The sequence below is a fragment of the Argopecten irradians genome, chromosome 6, assembly GCF_041381155.1.
Source record: "Argopecten irradians isolate NY chromosome 6, Ai_NY, whole genome shotgun sequence".
NCBI lineage: Eukaryota > Metazoa > Mollusca > Bivalvia > Pectinida > Pectinidae > Argopecten > Argopecten irradians.
In genome coordinates, this window is record NC_091139.1 from 13,358,267 (window position 1) to 13,371,404 (window position 13,138).

Here is a 13,138-nt window from a genome sequence, read left to right on the forward strand (position 1 = left end):
CATTGCATTATAAAAAAGAATACTCACAATAAAGCATTCAGTGAAATATTCTTGTTGTCTTGTCTCCTGCGTTTGTTAAAATCTGCGTTTTTGTAAATCTCAATGAATTTTGGTTTCGTCCCGTCGTCTGTTTACAACATTAACGTGATGCTACCCAATTTGGAACGCTACCCAAAATGAAACGCTTTTAAAATATGCGATACTGAATTTTCAGTTTACGATCTAAAATAACAATAACAGTCCTGAACAAAAAATAAGGTGCTGACTAATAAATGTGACAATTTTAATATGTCGTTTTCTTTCCAGTTGCTTATTATCTGTATTTAAAAATGAAAATAATGAAATTTTGAAAAACTCCAGGAGACGACGTCGTGCGACAACCCTAAAAACACCATATATTTTAAAATAAGAAAAATAAATACTGAATGGAATATTTTTGAAAGATATGTGACTTGAATAAACTAAAAAATGTTTGAACTTTCTTTTAATGAATTCAAACATTTTTTATCATGCCAGGGCATTTAATAATCAAATTTTGTTTAGGAGGTGTTCCATTTTGGGTACTCAAACCTGCTGAAACACAGGGCTGGACCGGGCATGCTTCCAAGCTCTGTATTTATAAATATATGCACTGCTGACAAGTAAACAAATCATGAAATTAATAATAAAAGCATCTATTAGTGAAATGTTAAGAAAAACATCTGGATTCAACCACAAGTAAGAAAAATTTTACAATTATCTTGTAAATGTTCCAATTTGGGTAGCGTCACGTTAGCAACGTCACGAAGACGCTTGAAATCGCATGTCTTCCGTTCACCTAATCACCAACGGGATTAAGCAAAACCACCACATAGCGCTTAGACGGTAAGCGAAAAGGTGTAAACGGAAAGCTCCGTACTTAATTTTAAAAAAATATTGATAAACAGACTGATATGGCAAAAATATTATTAAATAGCTCGAGATAAATTTTGAAGCGTCGCTTCAAAAAACAAAGATGGCGTCGTAAAAGGAAACGAGTGCGCATCTTTTTCGGGCGGTTATTATTTTGCACTGTCAAAAATACACTATCACCCGTTGCTAGGGGGTTGCTACGAAGTGTCTATTGTCTCCTATTGTTATAATGCTTACTGCCGTGTGATAGTGTAAAATATCAAATTTCTCTCGACCAATCAGAATGCAGGATTTTCACTTGAGGTACAATAAAATATAATAACAGTCAGTTTTCTGTTTTTTTAGTACTTAACATAATAAGCAACTATCTGCGCTAAATGCGATATGAAAAGTAGTCCGATGTTTAAAGCCAATCGGAAACAAGAGAAATATAGGAGTTAACCAATTAGAGGCGCCGTTCGATATTTACAACCTGGGGTGTGTAAACATAAACGATCAAAAGCTGCTTTGATGTTTTTTTTTCATATTTTTTTCATTGTGAAACAAGCATAGTTATGTAATAAATACGGTGACAATGAAATGACAATGTAAATTTTAATAGTGAAAAAACTAACATTTCTATCTTTCACGCTTCATTTAAAAATGTCTCTGTTTTACATTTACAGGTATGTGTTTTCACACAGCCTTTAGTAATACAATGGAAGACGTCAAGACTCTGATGTCAGATCTAATGGAGAACTACCCCAATAAAATTCGGCCGGTAAAGAACCAGTCTGAAAGTGTTAAAGTTTCTGTCGGCCTGTCGATTTTATCAATTAAAGATTTCAATGAAGCATCCGGAATTATCTCACTAGTAACTAGTCTGTCTATTTATTGGAACGACGAATATCTTCAGTGGAAACCTAGGGATTATAATGGTATTAAATTAATCCAAATTTCTGACAGCGACATTTGGTTACCGAGGATGAAAATTGATTATCTTGCTGATGAATATAAGCCTTTAGGTGAACAACATTCGATACTTACTGTTAAGCCCTCCGGCAGTGTCTATTGGAATCAAGGAGGTTTACTCCATGTTCTGTGTAATACTGATGTAACTTACTTTCCATTTGATCACCAGAAATGTGTAACTTACTTTCTGCCAGCGGATATGAGTCAAGCCAGGTTTCGGTCTTAACATCATCATTCTATAGTTCAGACACACTGTTATTTTCTGGTGGTGAGTGGGAAACAACGTCGATTGACTCCTTCATTGGTGGTGTGTTTACCATTAAGATGCACAGAGTACCCGTCATGTTCATCATGTCTGTGCTGCTACCTATCTTTTTCCTTGCCCTCATTAACCCGTTTATTTTTTTACTTCCCATTACATGTGGTGAAAGAACGTCTTGTTTCCTTACAGTCCTGCTCGCATTGACATTGTACATGACAGTAGCTAATGAAAGACTTCCACAGACTTCGTATTCTGTCTTCACAGCCTTTTTGTTTTATTTACTTATTTCAAACGTTTTAATGACCCTGGTAAATATTTATCACATCAGATACTTCTCATATCAGCAAGATACAGCGACCCTGCCGTGGTGGTTAAGAAGGTGGATAGCACCAGGACTTACCTCGGAAGCTGCTGCTAGATTTGCAGACAAAGTAGTTTTTCATTTATTTGTCTGGATAAATATGGGCGCATGTTTACTTTTCTCGTGTATAATATACTTCGTTAACTTCAAACCTAATTGGTCATTTTAAATACTTCATATAAAATAGCTTCAAGCAAATGCCTATAGAGTGAGTAAAAGGTTTAGTCACTATCATAAACACTAATTAGTCTGTGTTTATACATGTATCAGGGTGATATAAAGGGAGAATACAAAATATTTACAATGATATTATGCATAATGCAGTTGAAAATGATGTTCGACCAGTTGGAATTTCAATGATGAAGTACGTAACTTTTTTTAATTTCGGAAATGATATACGAAAATGGGTGATTTTTTTCCAAAATAGTTCTAATTCATCTGTTAATTAGGGGGGGAATTTGTCTCCATTTTTTCTTATCAATCGAGAATGCCGATAAACTGATCCTATCTCCCCATTTTTGTTTATTTTTTGTGATGAAGTATTAGGCTATATGGTTAGAAATAATGTAAACATTTAAGGGTATTAACATTGAAGACACTCATAATTACAAATGTACGATCCCAATGATACACTAATCTTTCTAGATGGGCCAAGATAATCATTAAGGGAAACATACAAAGAATTGAAAACCTTTGCAGATATATCTAACTTAAAAGCAAACAAGGGTAAGACTGATTTAATTTGGATAGAGAATAAGAAATATAGTGATGAACAATTTTGTCCGGAGTGGAGTTTACATTGGGGAAATGGAGTTTTACAGTTTTTAGAAATGATTTCAACGTAGAATTGCATTGAATATGACAACAATCTTGTTAAGCTTAATTCAAATCTGAATACTTGAAATGAACGCCTTCTTACACCTATAAGTAAAGTGAAAGTTGTTAAATCACCACTAATTTCACAGCTAAATCACCTGTTCATAGCACTGTCAAATCCTGATATGTCATTCATAAAAGTACATAACTCCGAAATATATAAATTCATTTGAAAAAGTAAAGTAGGCAAAGTTAAGAGGGATATTATGATAAAGGAATACAGTGACGATGGTCTTAGAATGGTAGATATATATAATTTTACACTTTTATGACATCTTTTCGCAGTGAAATATAAGGTTTTACGGTGAACATAAAAGCGAGATACCTCACTCCTGTGAAAATATCAATTTGTCAATTTGTCAATATCGTATTTGACCAATCGGAATGCAGCATGACAGTAAAAATATCATTTTGTTTGTTACGTCATTAGTTTGTGCACAAAAATGAGGTCATATTTTTTTTAAAGAAATATGACATTATACTCACAAAAATACGACGTAAAAATCGCAAGGGTAAATAACTCTGTAAAATATAATGACGGAATAACCTTTAGTGGAACTAGTAGTGACGGTGTTCTGTAAATGGAAGCGAGAAAAAATGTAATAAATAGAATATTCCTTGTTTCTTGATAAATACCAGTAATAATTCACATCGTGATTATTAGAGCTCTGAAGTTAAGCATTAATCAGAAGATTTTATACAAAGTCGAGTAAATGGTAAATCATTCTATTAACATAAACATATTGTCTAATTGTGGAGAAGGATACATTGAAGAATGTGAATCTAAATATAATCATCAATTTTAGAATGATGTTTTTTATTCTTAGAATTGTCTTATTGAGAAACGAACATAGTTTTTAAAATGATCATGATATATCAGAAATATTAAAAAATAACAATTTAGTACAATAAGGATATAATAGGGAATAGTGGGTAGGAAAAAGGTATTCTATAAAGACTGGTACAAGAAGTGTTTTATTTTTCAAAATGACATTGGAAATGTCCTTATTCGTTAGAAATTTACAATTTTCGTGAATTTACGGAAAAATGTAATGTTAATACTAACTTTGTAATTTGCCAAGGAATTATCAATTCATGTGGGAACTACTTTACGCACAAAACGTTTGATTATATTAATTTGTCATATTCATTTATATATTAATTTAGAAATATTGTTTTCAAATATAAAAAAATCTTCAGATTTCTATCACATACGTTGTCAAAATATCATCAGATCGTTTAGTAAAAGAAAATGAATCAATTTATTTGAAAATATTGATGAAACAAACTTGCAAGCAAATTTATTTTCAAGATCAAATATTCAGTGATCACAATACGGAATAAAACAAATATCCTTACAACAAATTCATATGCATTTAAAATTTCAAAATGGGCTTAACTGAAAATTACCATTGCTCTTTCTGTGTGACAGAAATAACAATTACACAAATTTTGGTTATGCAGAAAAGTGCAATTTTTTTTTTAATTTTTTTTTTTTGGTATTTTGAATTTTTCCTAGACTCATACATTTCCTTTGTCTTTTAAGGATGTACTCCTCTGAGAAGTCAAAATTTTCTTGTATTAAACTTTTTTTCTCATATGAATTTTTGGAAAGAGGAGTTCATACCATGAAAGAAAATGGAAGAAAAAACATATGTCCGTGTGCTCGTTTTTTGAGTTATTGTCACTCAAAGATACCAAAATGACAAAATAGTGGATTTTATTGGAATTTCGCCGTTTTGACCACATACACTAGAATTTAAAGCCATAATTTCCTAATGAGGTGTTTGATATGTATGGATGTTTGAAGAATTTATTTTCCAGTAGTCTTCATTAAAAATGTATCAGTTATGATTAATAAGAGTCATATTTTTTCTCAAAATAACAACATATGCTACCCCTACCCCTTAATTTTGAGCTCCAAAATGCATCATTTTCAGCCATTTTTTCAAATTTAACCCTTTATAGAAAAAGTTCCGGTATTAAAGTTTTTGTATTGAGTTTGCGTATCAAAAGGGAAAGAGTTGTTCTTTCTAAATCAGGCAGAAAATGGGGGGTCCGTGTGCTTACTTTTTTGCCCAGTTTCAATATTTGTTATTTTAAAAGTGACAAAAGTATATTATTTCACACATTAATGTTCCATATTTTAATTTACATGAACCCAGTGAAGATTTACAGCAAGAATTAACTCGATACAGCTGAAAATACTGACGCGGTGATGATTTAAGTAAAACCAATTTAAGTAACAAAAATGGGAAAACGCTGGCTCTACTCAAAGCCAAAAAAGACACAATTTCAAAATGGCCGCCAAATGGGCCATTTCTTAAAATCGTTGTGTAAAAAAATCTACCAAAAATAGAAATGTAATTTTTGACAAAATTTGCTACAGACCTTATGCTACATATATTGATAAATCGTATTTGAAAATTTCATAACGTTTTTTATCTATGTCATTGAGCACAAAAAAGAGTTCTGAAGTTATTCATATCTAGGTAAAATTATACACTTTTGATTTTTGGGTTCAAAATATCAAATTTGATCATGGATATGTGAAGCATAGGACCTAGGCTTTAGTTATAGAATATAAAAACTGTATTTAATCTAGCAGTTTTGATAAAACATACCAAGCAATTAACACTGCTAGTTGGCTGGTCGTTTTTAGTGTACCGTTGTAACATGTTTCTGCATTATCCATTTTAGTCTTTCTATTAGATATTTTGGTTTCATAGCGCTGCTTTATAAATTCAAAGCAAGTGTATCAAAATGTCCCGACTGAACCCTGTCCCTAGCTCGTAGAGTAATGCAACTTTTGTCTAGAACTGCTCAAATCGCTCTGACAGTAGTGTGTTTACCTTATTAGGTGCATTGTCTTACCTAAAAATCATTTTATCACCTTCTCCGTGTTTATGAAGTTCATATGTTTAATGTGCGTGACTTTGGCTCGAGTATGGGTACAGCGTCCATAATGTACCTGCTTAATTGTATTGATCAACGATTTGATATTTCAACGATATTAATTAAAATACTTAACCATGTCGTGGAATTTGTCAATGTTTTACGTTATATGTTTCATAAGAAATGTAGAACAATACATTTATGCTATATTTTGCTTTTTGGTAATGTAAAAGAATTAGCCTGAGTGAATTGTCTCATATCTTGGGCTCATATCAACTGTATGTCCAATCTGGTAATAATTTATTGCTTAATTATGAAAACAACTTTGTCTTTTTTCCACAATAGTATCATTGATTTTAGAAACTGAAATATTCTGCATAAATATTTGTATTATTTATGTAGTTTGTTACGTATAATTTTACTAATCCTAAGGACGTCAAATCTGCCATTGGTGAAGTGTTATTTATTTAGGTCAATTTCACCTCGGGTTTCTCGAAGGAAATACAAATTATAAATATCATGGGCCGAAATAATGATTAAAACATATTCATCACGTGATGCGACTTTCAACGTACTGAGAACAACAATTTTCGGAAGAAGTAACTACCGCCCTGTTCCATATCTGATAGCTTTGTACCGTCCTGAGTCGTTCTATATCCATACAGGGCATTTCACAAATTTGTTTCTCGGAATACATGTACCCATTATAAACAAAATAAAAGATCTTATATATAAATCGCGATGAATGGCGATGTCAAACATTCTGAATCATCTCCTGATACCAGGAACATTTAAATTATGAAAAGGGAAACAAAGTTAGGTGATGTAGTTAAAACTCAACAATGCTCGGAACAGGTATATAGTACTTACTGGTAAATTGTGCGTTTATTGGAATGCATCCAATTAGTATAATGGACGTAATTATTGGAACCGTATAATATTAAGGGAGCATGTTTAATATCAAGCAAAATAAAATATAACTATATGTATATATTTATCTTTCTAATGAATAAACTAGACCATATAACTCACATAAGACAACTCACAGTCAAAGACTTGTTATACGATTTAAAACTAAAGTTGAATCCTTATTTAACAATTAGTCTTTTTTCAGGGCTTGTAGAAGTTGTAGAAATAACAACATCAAAATGAAGCTAAAAAAACCTTTTATAGACCATTTATACCTATTAATAGCCACATTCAGATAATACTAAAAATACTAAATGATCCAAACATATATACGATGCCCCCTCTACATTAATACTAATAACATTAATGAATTTTTCTAAAACAAGATACTATAATACATATAATCACATTAGCATTTATACCGTTTATATGGATGTATCAACTGTGATATTGATATAAATAGATAAACGCTTAATGATATTCATTGATTTTTATCACTGACAATGCACGATCATTAAAAATGCAAATGATGTTAATATTTTAAAATGAATTAATTTCAAATGACATAACGAAACTAAAACATATTTGAAATACAGTTGTATCAGCATAGCAAATTTGGTTTTAACTATTTCGCATAATGGTTGATTACACGAAAAATGCCAAAAGCGACCAAATGGCACCATTTGAAATCTAGATTTTCATTTCTTCCCTTGGAGACTCCCTCGGGCCCCTTCGAATCTTTTTCTCGCGCCTGTGGCGCTCGCCTAAAAAATGCTTACATCAAACATAATTCAGCTTCACGGCATAAGTCCCTTTATCATTACTTATAACATGGGAAATGTTAGATAAGGTTGAATACCACATCTTGGCTTTGAAAATGTGAACAAATTCGATATTCCTGTATTAAAACAATTTGTTTGAAGGTTTTATTTCTTGTCTTGAACTGTCAATCAATTAGATAAATATCCATAAGTTCTGATCTTCTAATATATATTAGATAAAACTGCTTTTGTCTGGATAGGCAGATGAACTACATTTGTATAGCAGGTCCTTTCTGAGATGGACTTCAGATATGGAGTAGATAACTTCAGTCTCCTTGGGACAGAGTTCCACGTAGATCTTAACGAAAATGCTTAAAATGAATTTTGAACATAATCAAGTCAATCTTAAAATCGCAAATTAAAAATTGTTTTTTTTTTTATTATTATTCCCTTTGCTGGTCATGGTCGTATATCAATCCCCGTTTGACTTGAGTAGTTATAGGAGAAACTGATCGTGTTAACTAGACTATGAAACTCCCTAGATAAAATCCTTTAATTATTGAAACGATTACAGAGGAGATATGAGCTATCCTTTTATATGTAACAAGACGTTAAATGGTTACAATATACAATCAATGATAACTGTCTAACAAACAATTTTTATTTGTACAAATTTGGCCATGTTAACAATACATATTGTATTTGTTCTGTATAATGAAAGGGAGATAACTGCTAATATTGTATGTGAATGTAGAGAAATTCAGCTCTTTTTGACCAATCTCGAAAACAAAGTAGGTACTCTTGATATGTTTTACCTTAAATAAAGAATTGATTGATACTGTTTGGGTGTATAAACTAAACTATTATTCATACCAGTATTAATAATAAAATAATGAAACTGCGTTGTTTATCAAACAGTATATTTGTACAACCACATGTTTCGTAAGTTACTTAAAGCTTAGAGGTATAAGTGTAATAACTGAGCATATAATTTCGACATGCTTTTTTTTTTCTTCAGAAAATTAAATACAGCCATCAGGTTTGATGAATTAAGCTGTGAAAATCATTCAAAGGCTCGGACAAAGATGTATGATGCTTTATAAACATTTGCAGCAGATTTGATGTCCTCTAATATAGTTCTTGTTTTTAAGCGTGTTTAGATGAACATATATCTGACGAAATCACTTTATAATTACTAATATCACTGTTAAAATGTTAAATGATCATATAGACCACAACTTAGCCTCTTACTTTTTTTTTTTTTTTTTTACTTGTTTTTCTTTTCTTTTTTCTTACTTTTTTTCCACTCAGAGTTGAGAATATTAACTTTTTTGAGCATTTTCTTTTATTCTTTTTATTTTCTTAAAAATACCGATTCATGCATATATATATACATACATACATACATACATACATACATGCTTGGACCATGTTTACATATTTCACTGTAATTTAGACGTTAATATCATGATTTTTGGCAGTGCTGCCAAGCTCCATTTTGAGCTTTTGCTTGACTTTGTAAACCTACAATGTAAAACCTATGCGTTGTAAGTATTGTTATTCTTAAAATGCTGATAACTTTGGTGGCGAACAAGATATCGAACGCTCTACTTGATTCGTGAGTATGAATATTACGCTATATATAACTATAATGTAAAGAAAACCTACTGATTCAATACCAGATTATAACAAGATAAAACAATAATATTCCTTTTCCTTATGACAATATAAAAATTGAATAAAAAATAACCTCACCTTATCCTGACAACTTTCTCTTACTTGCCTGATAACATGATGTATAATAATTTGTCATTTAATCATCATACAATTATCCAACCGGATTTGTTTTTCATCTACAAGATATCCACATATCTCTGCATAGAACTATGTTAAAACTATGTTAACCCCCTCCTCCACCACACCCCCAACGCCGTAGTCCCCATATCAATAGGATGTCTTAGCGTTGTCTTACTGTTATGATGAGGTTGCTGGTTTCAGATGTAGTGAAATCGAAATTGCTAAGCGAGAAAAGGGAAATAACTCGTATAAAAACAGAATGAAGTGCTATGTGCAGTAATTTTCATACTCACAAATCAAGAGATTTGAATATAATATTCACCACCAACTATTATCAACAATGTGAGAAAGGATAAGGTACGTTAGACTCGAATATGGCCCCAAAATTAATTCTCCAGTAAAGAACAATGTATTTTGCCATATAACAGTTGAATACATTTGTTAACACATTACATCCCGAAAATATCCCGCATGTGCTAATTATGTTCACTATGACGTCATCAACAGGCAGTTTCCCGTCATTTTTCACAAAAAACATTGTAAAATCGTACTTTTTGAGTGGTTTTCTCTAAAAATGAATGTGGCCGCCTTCGTGGAGCAGAAAGAGATTTCCACACGTTGTGTATCGTGTATTTACCCATATCCATGCAAAATATAAAGTTGCTCCAAGGTGGCGGCCAAATCCATTTCAAGCCTTTTTTAACTAAAGATGATGAATTTCTAGTAAAATTTGGCGAGAAGAGGAAAATCATCAATTTGATGACGTCATAGGTGGAGCACATCGTGTACATGGTTATAAAAAGTTATGTTTTGATAAATGGCAAGTATGGGAGTATTTATTGATGTGAAATTAATGTGGATCAGAGTTAATATTTTTCGGCCTGAAAAATTAAGGCCAAATACTGGTCCTATCATATCTACTCTTTTACGATGCATAGAATTGTTTTTTATGTACAAAAAAGAGTTCGAAATAAATTATGGAATTACTGCCACATATCATTGTATGTACGTCAACAATGCTACACACGGAAATCCATTTTCTAAACACCACTACGTTCCGTACGTGGTACAACACAGTAAATTAATGCGTGCGGCCAACCACTAAGCCAAGTTATTGTCTACAAGTTTACGTCACATTTCTGCAGTGTTATTAGTAATTGTAAATTGACTTATGCAGGTATGCTGTAATTTATGTTAATAAGGTATCATCTATGTTTGTCTGGCCAATCCAATGATTTTCACATCTTAGTTCATCACAACTTAATAATGGTTTTCAATAGATTACCGAAATAAAAATTCTAAGTCAAAATTTTCGTCCAGTATTGGTACATATGATTTTAAGGTTATTCGAGTCGTTTATACTTGTATTATGTGAAAAAAAAACTTTTTTGGTGATATTTAACCTTAAATTCTCATTAAGAAATGCTGAAGTCAGCTTAGCAATATAGAACATATTTGGACACACGTAGGAAGCAAAATACGGTTTCTTTGTAGATAATTACCTTTTCTGTTCAGTAAAGAATATTTCTTTACGCGTGAAAGGCGATGTAGGTTGCAGGAAGTCAGAGCGGGGATAAGTAAGATATATACATGTAACTAAATCGGTGATATTTAAATATATTATTATTATAGGGATGATATATCCACCACTGGACTTATTTCAAAGCAAAACTGAAGTCAGTTCATGAGAGTAAAACCCCATTGTATTGCAGCAAGGGATTATGGTATATGTTTTACAATAGATTCGATGTCCTTTCGCTAGCTTTAGTTAGATTGTATGAATAAATAAAGTATTCGGTTAATTTTCATCATAATTCTACCATAAATGTTGTTTGTTTGGATTACATGTTTTCGTTCACGTCCTATCAAGCTATTGCCAGGAACATTTAAGGTCATGTTATGGTGAACATACAGCGAAATTCCTGAGAAAATCATCGACTTACGGTATCTGGTAACAGTCTCACAAAGGCTTCAAACTCGACGGTGGAGGGCTAGAGAGATTATACTGGGAAACCTCAACCAATCGGTCATCGCGACACCATCTATCCTTACAGTAGGTGTAATATAATTCTCAATCGCTCGTTTGAGAATAACATCCTTTGATAGATTCTACACATTCTATTAACAGTATTCCAAGTGATGTGGCCGTTAAACAGTTATATTAACGTCTGTTTAAGATACAATCGTGTCCTTGATATTTACTTTACTTCTCCAACACATTCAACTCGTGTCTACATCGGTAATTTAATGAGGTAAAACATGGGGAATTCAAAGAAACAAACAAAGCGAACTCCTTTGACTCTATTTTATATCATTTGCCCATGCTTTTTGATGCAATTAAGGTCTAATTTATGACTATCAGTTACATAGTTTTATTACCTGAGTTTTGTTTTAAGACCGATATTTAGCAAATTGTTTTAAATTATATCTACGTCGTAATATCAATGAGTGTTAGACGTAAAGTGGCGTATCTCTCAATCGACCCCAAGCAAAAAAAAAACTCAATATTTCTGGGTTAATTGTGTATGAGATTAAAGGAAACCAAGACATTTTCCTACAAGTATTTAATTATTTTCTCATACCCGATAGGCTATTGATTATGCTTTAATAACTTAAAATACATTTGGAGTAGGCGCGAGTGTAAGATCCTCTATTTTTCATATATGCCTTGTGTTGTTCTTTTATTGTTTAGATATCCCTGTTAGTACTCATATCTGCCTGGTGACTTTTTGTTGTTTAGATATCACTGGTAGTACTCATATCTGCCTGGAGACTTTTTGTTGACTAGATATCCCTGGTATTACTCATATCTGCCTGATGACCTTTTGTTGACTAGATATCCCTGTTAGTACTCATATCTGCCTGGTGACCTTTTGTTGACTAGATATATCCCTGGTAGTACTCATATCTGCCTGGTGACTTTTTGTTGATTAGATATTCCTGGTATTACTCATATCTGCCTGATGACCTTTTGTTGACTAGATATCACTGGTAGTACTCATATCTGCCTGGAGACTTTTTCTTGACTAGATATCCCTGGCATTACTCATATCTGCCTGGAGACTTTTTATTGACCAGGTATCACTGGTATTACTCATATCTGCCTGGTGACGTTTTGTTGACTAGAAATCCCTGATATTACTCATATCTGCCTGGTGATATTTTGTTGACTAGATATCCTGGTATTACTCATATCTGCCTGGTGACGTTTTGTTGACTAGAAATCCCTGATAGTACTCATATCTGCCTGGTGATATTTTTTGACTAGATATCCCTGGTATTACTCATATCTGCCTGATGACCTTTTGTTGTCTAGATATCCCTGGTATTACTCATATTTGCCTGGTGTCTTTTTGGTGCCTGGATCCATGGATCGATATGGCCAGTCAAATGTCTGTCTTCATATTTCAATATCTTTTCCACCTTAAGTCATAA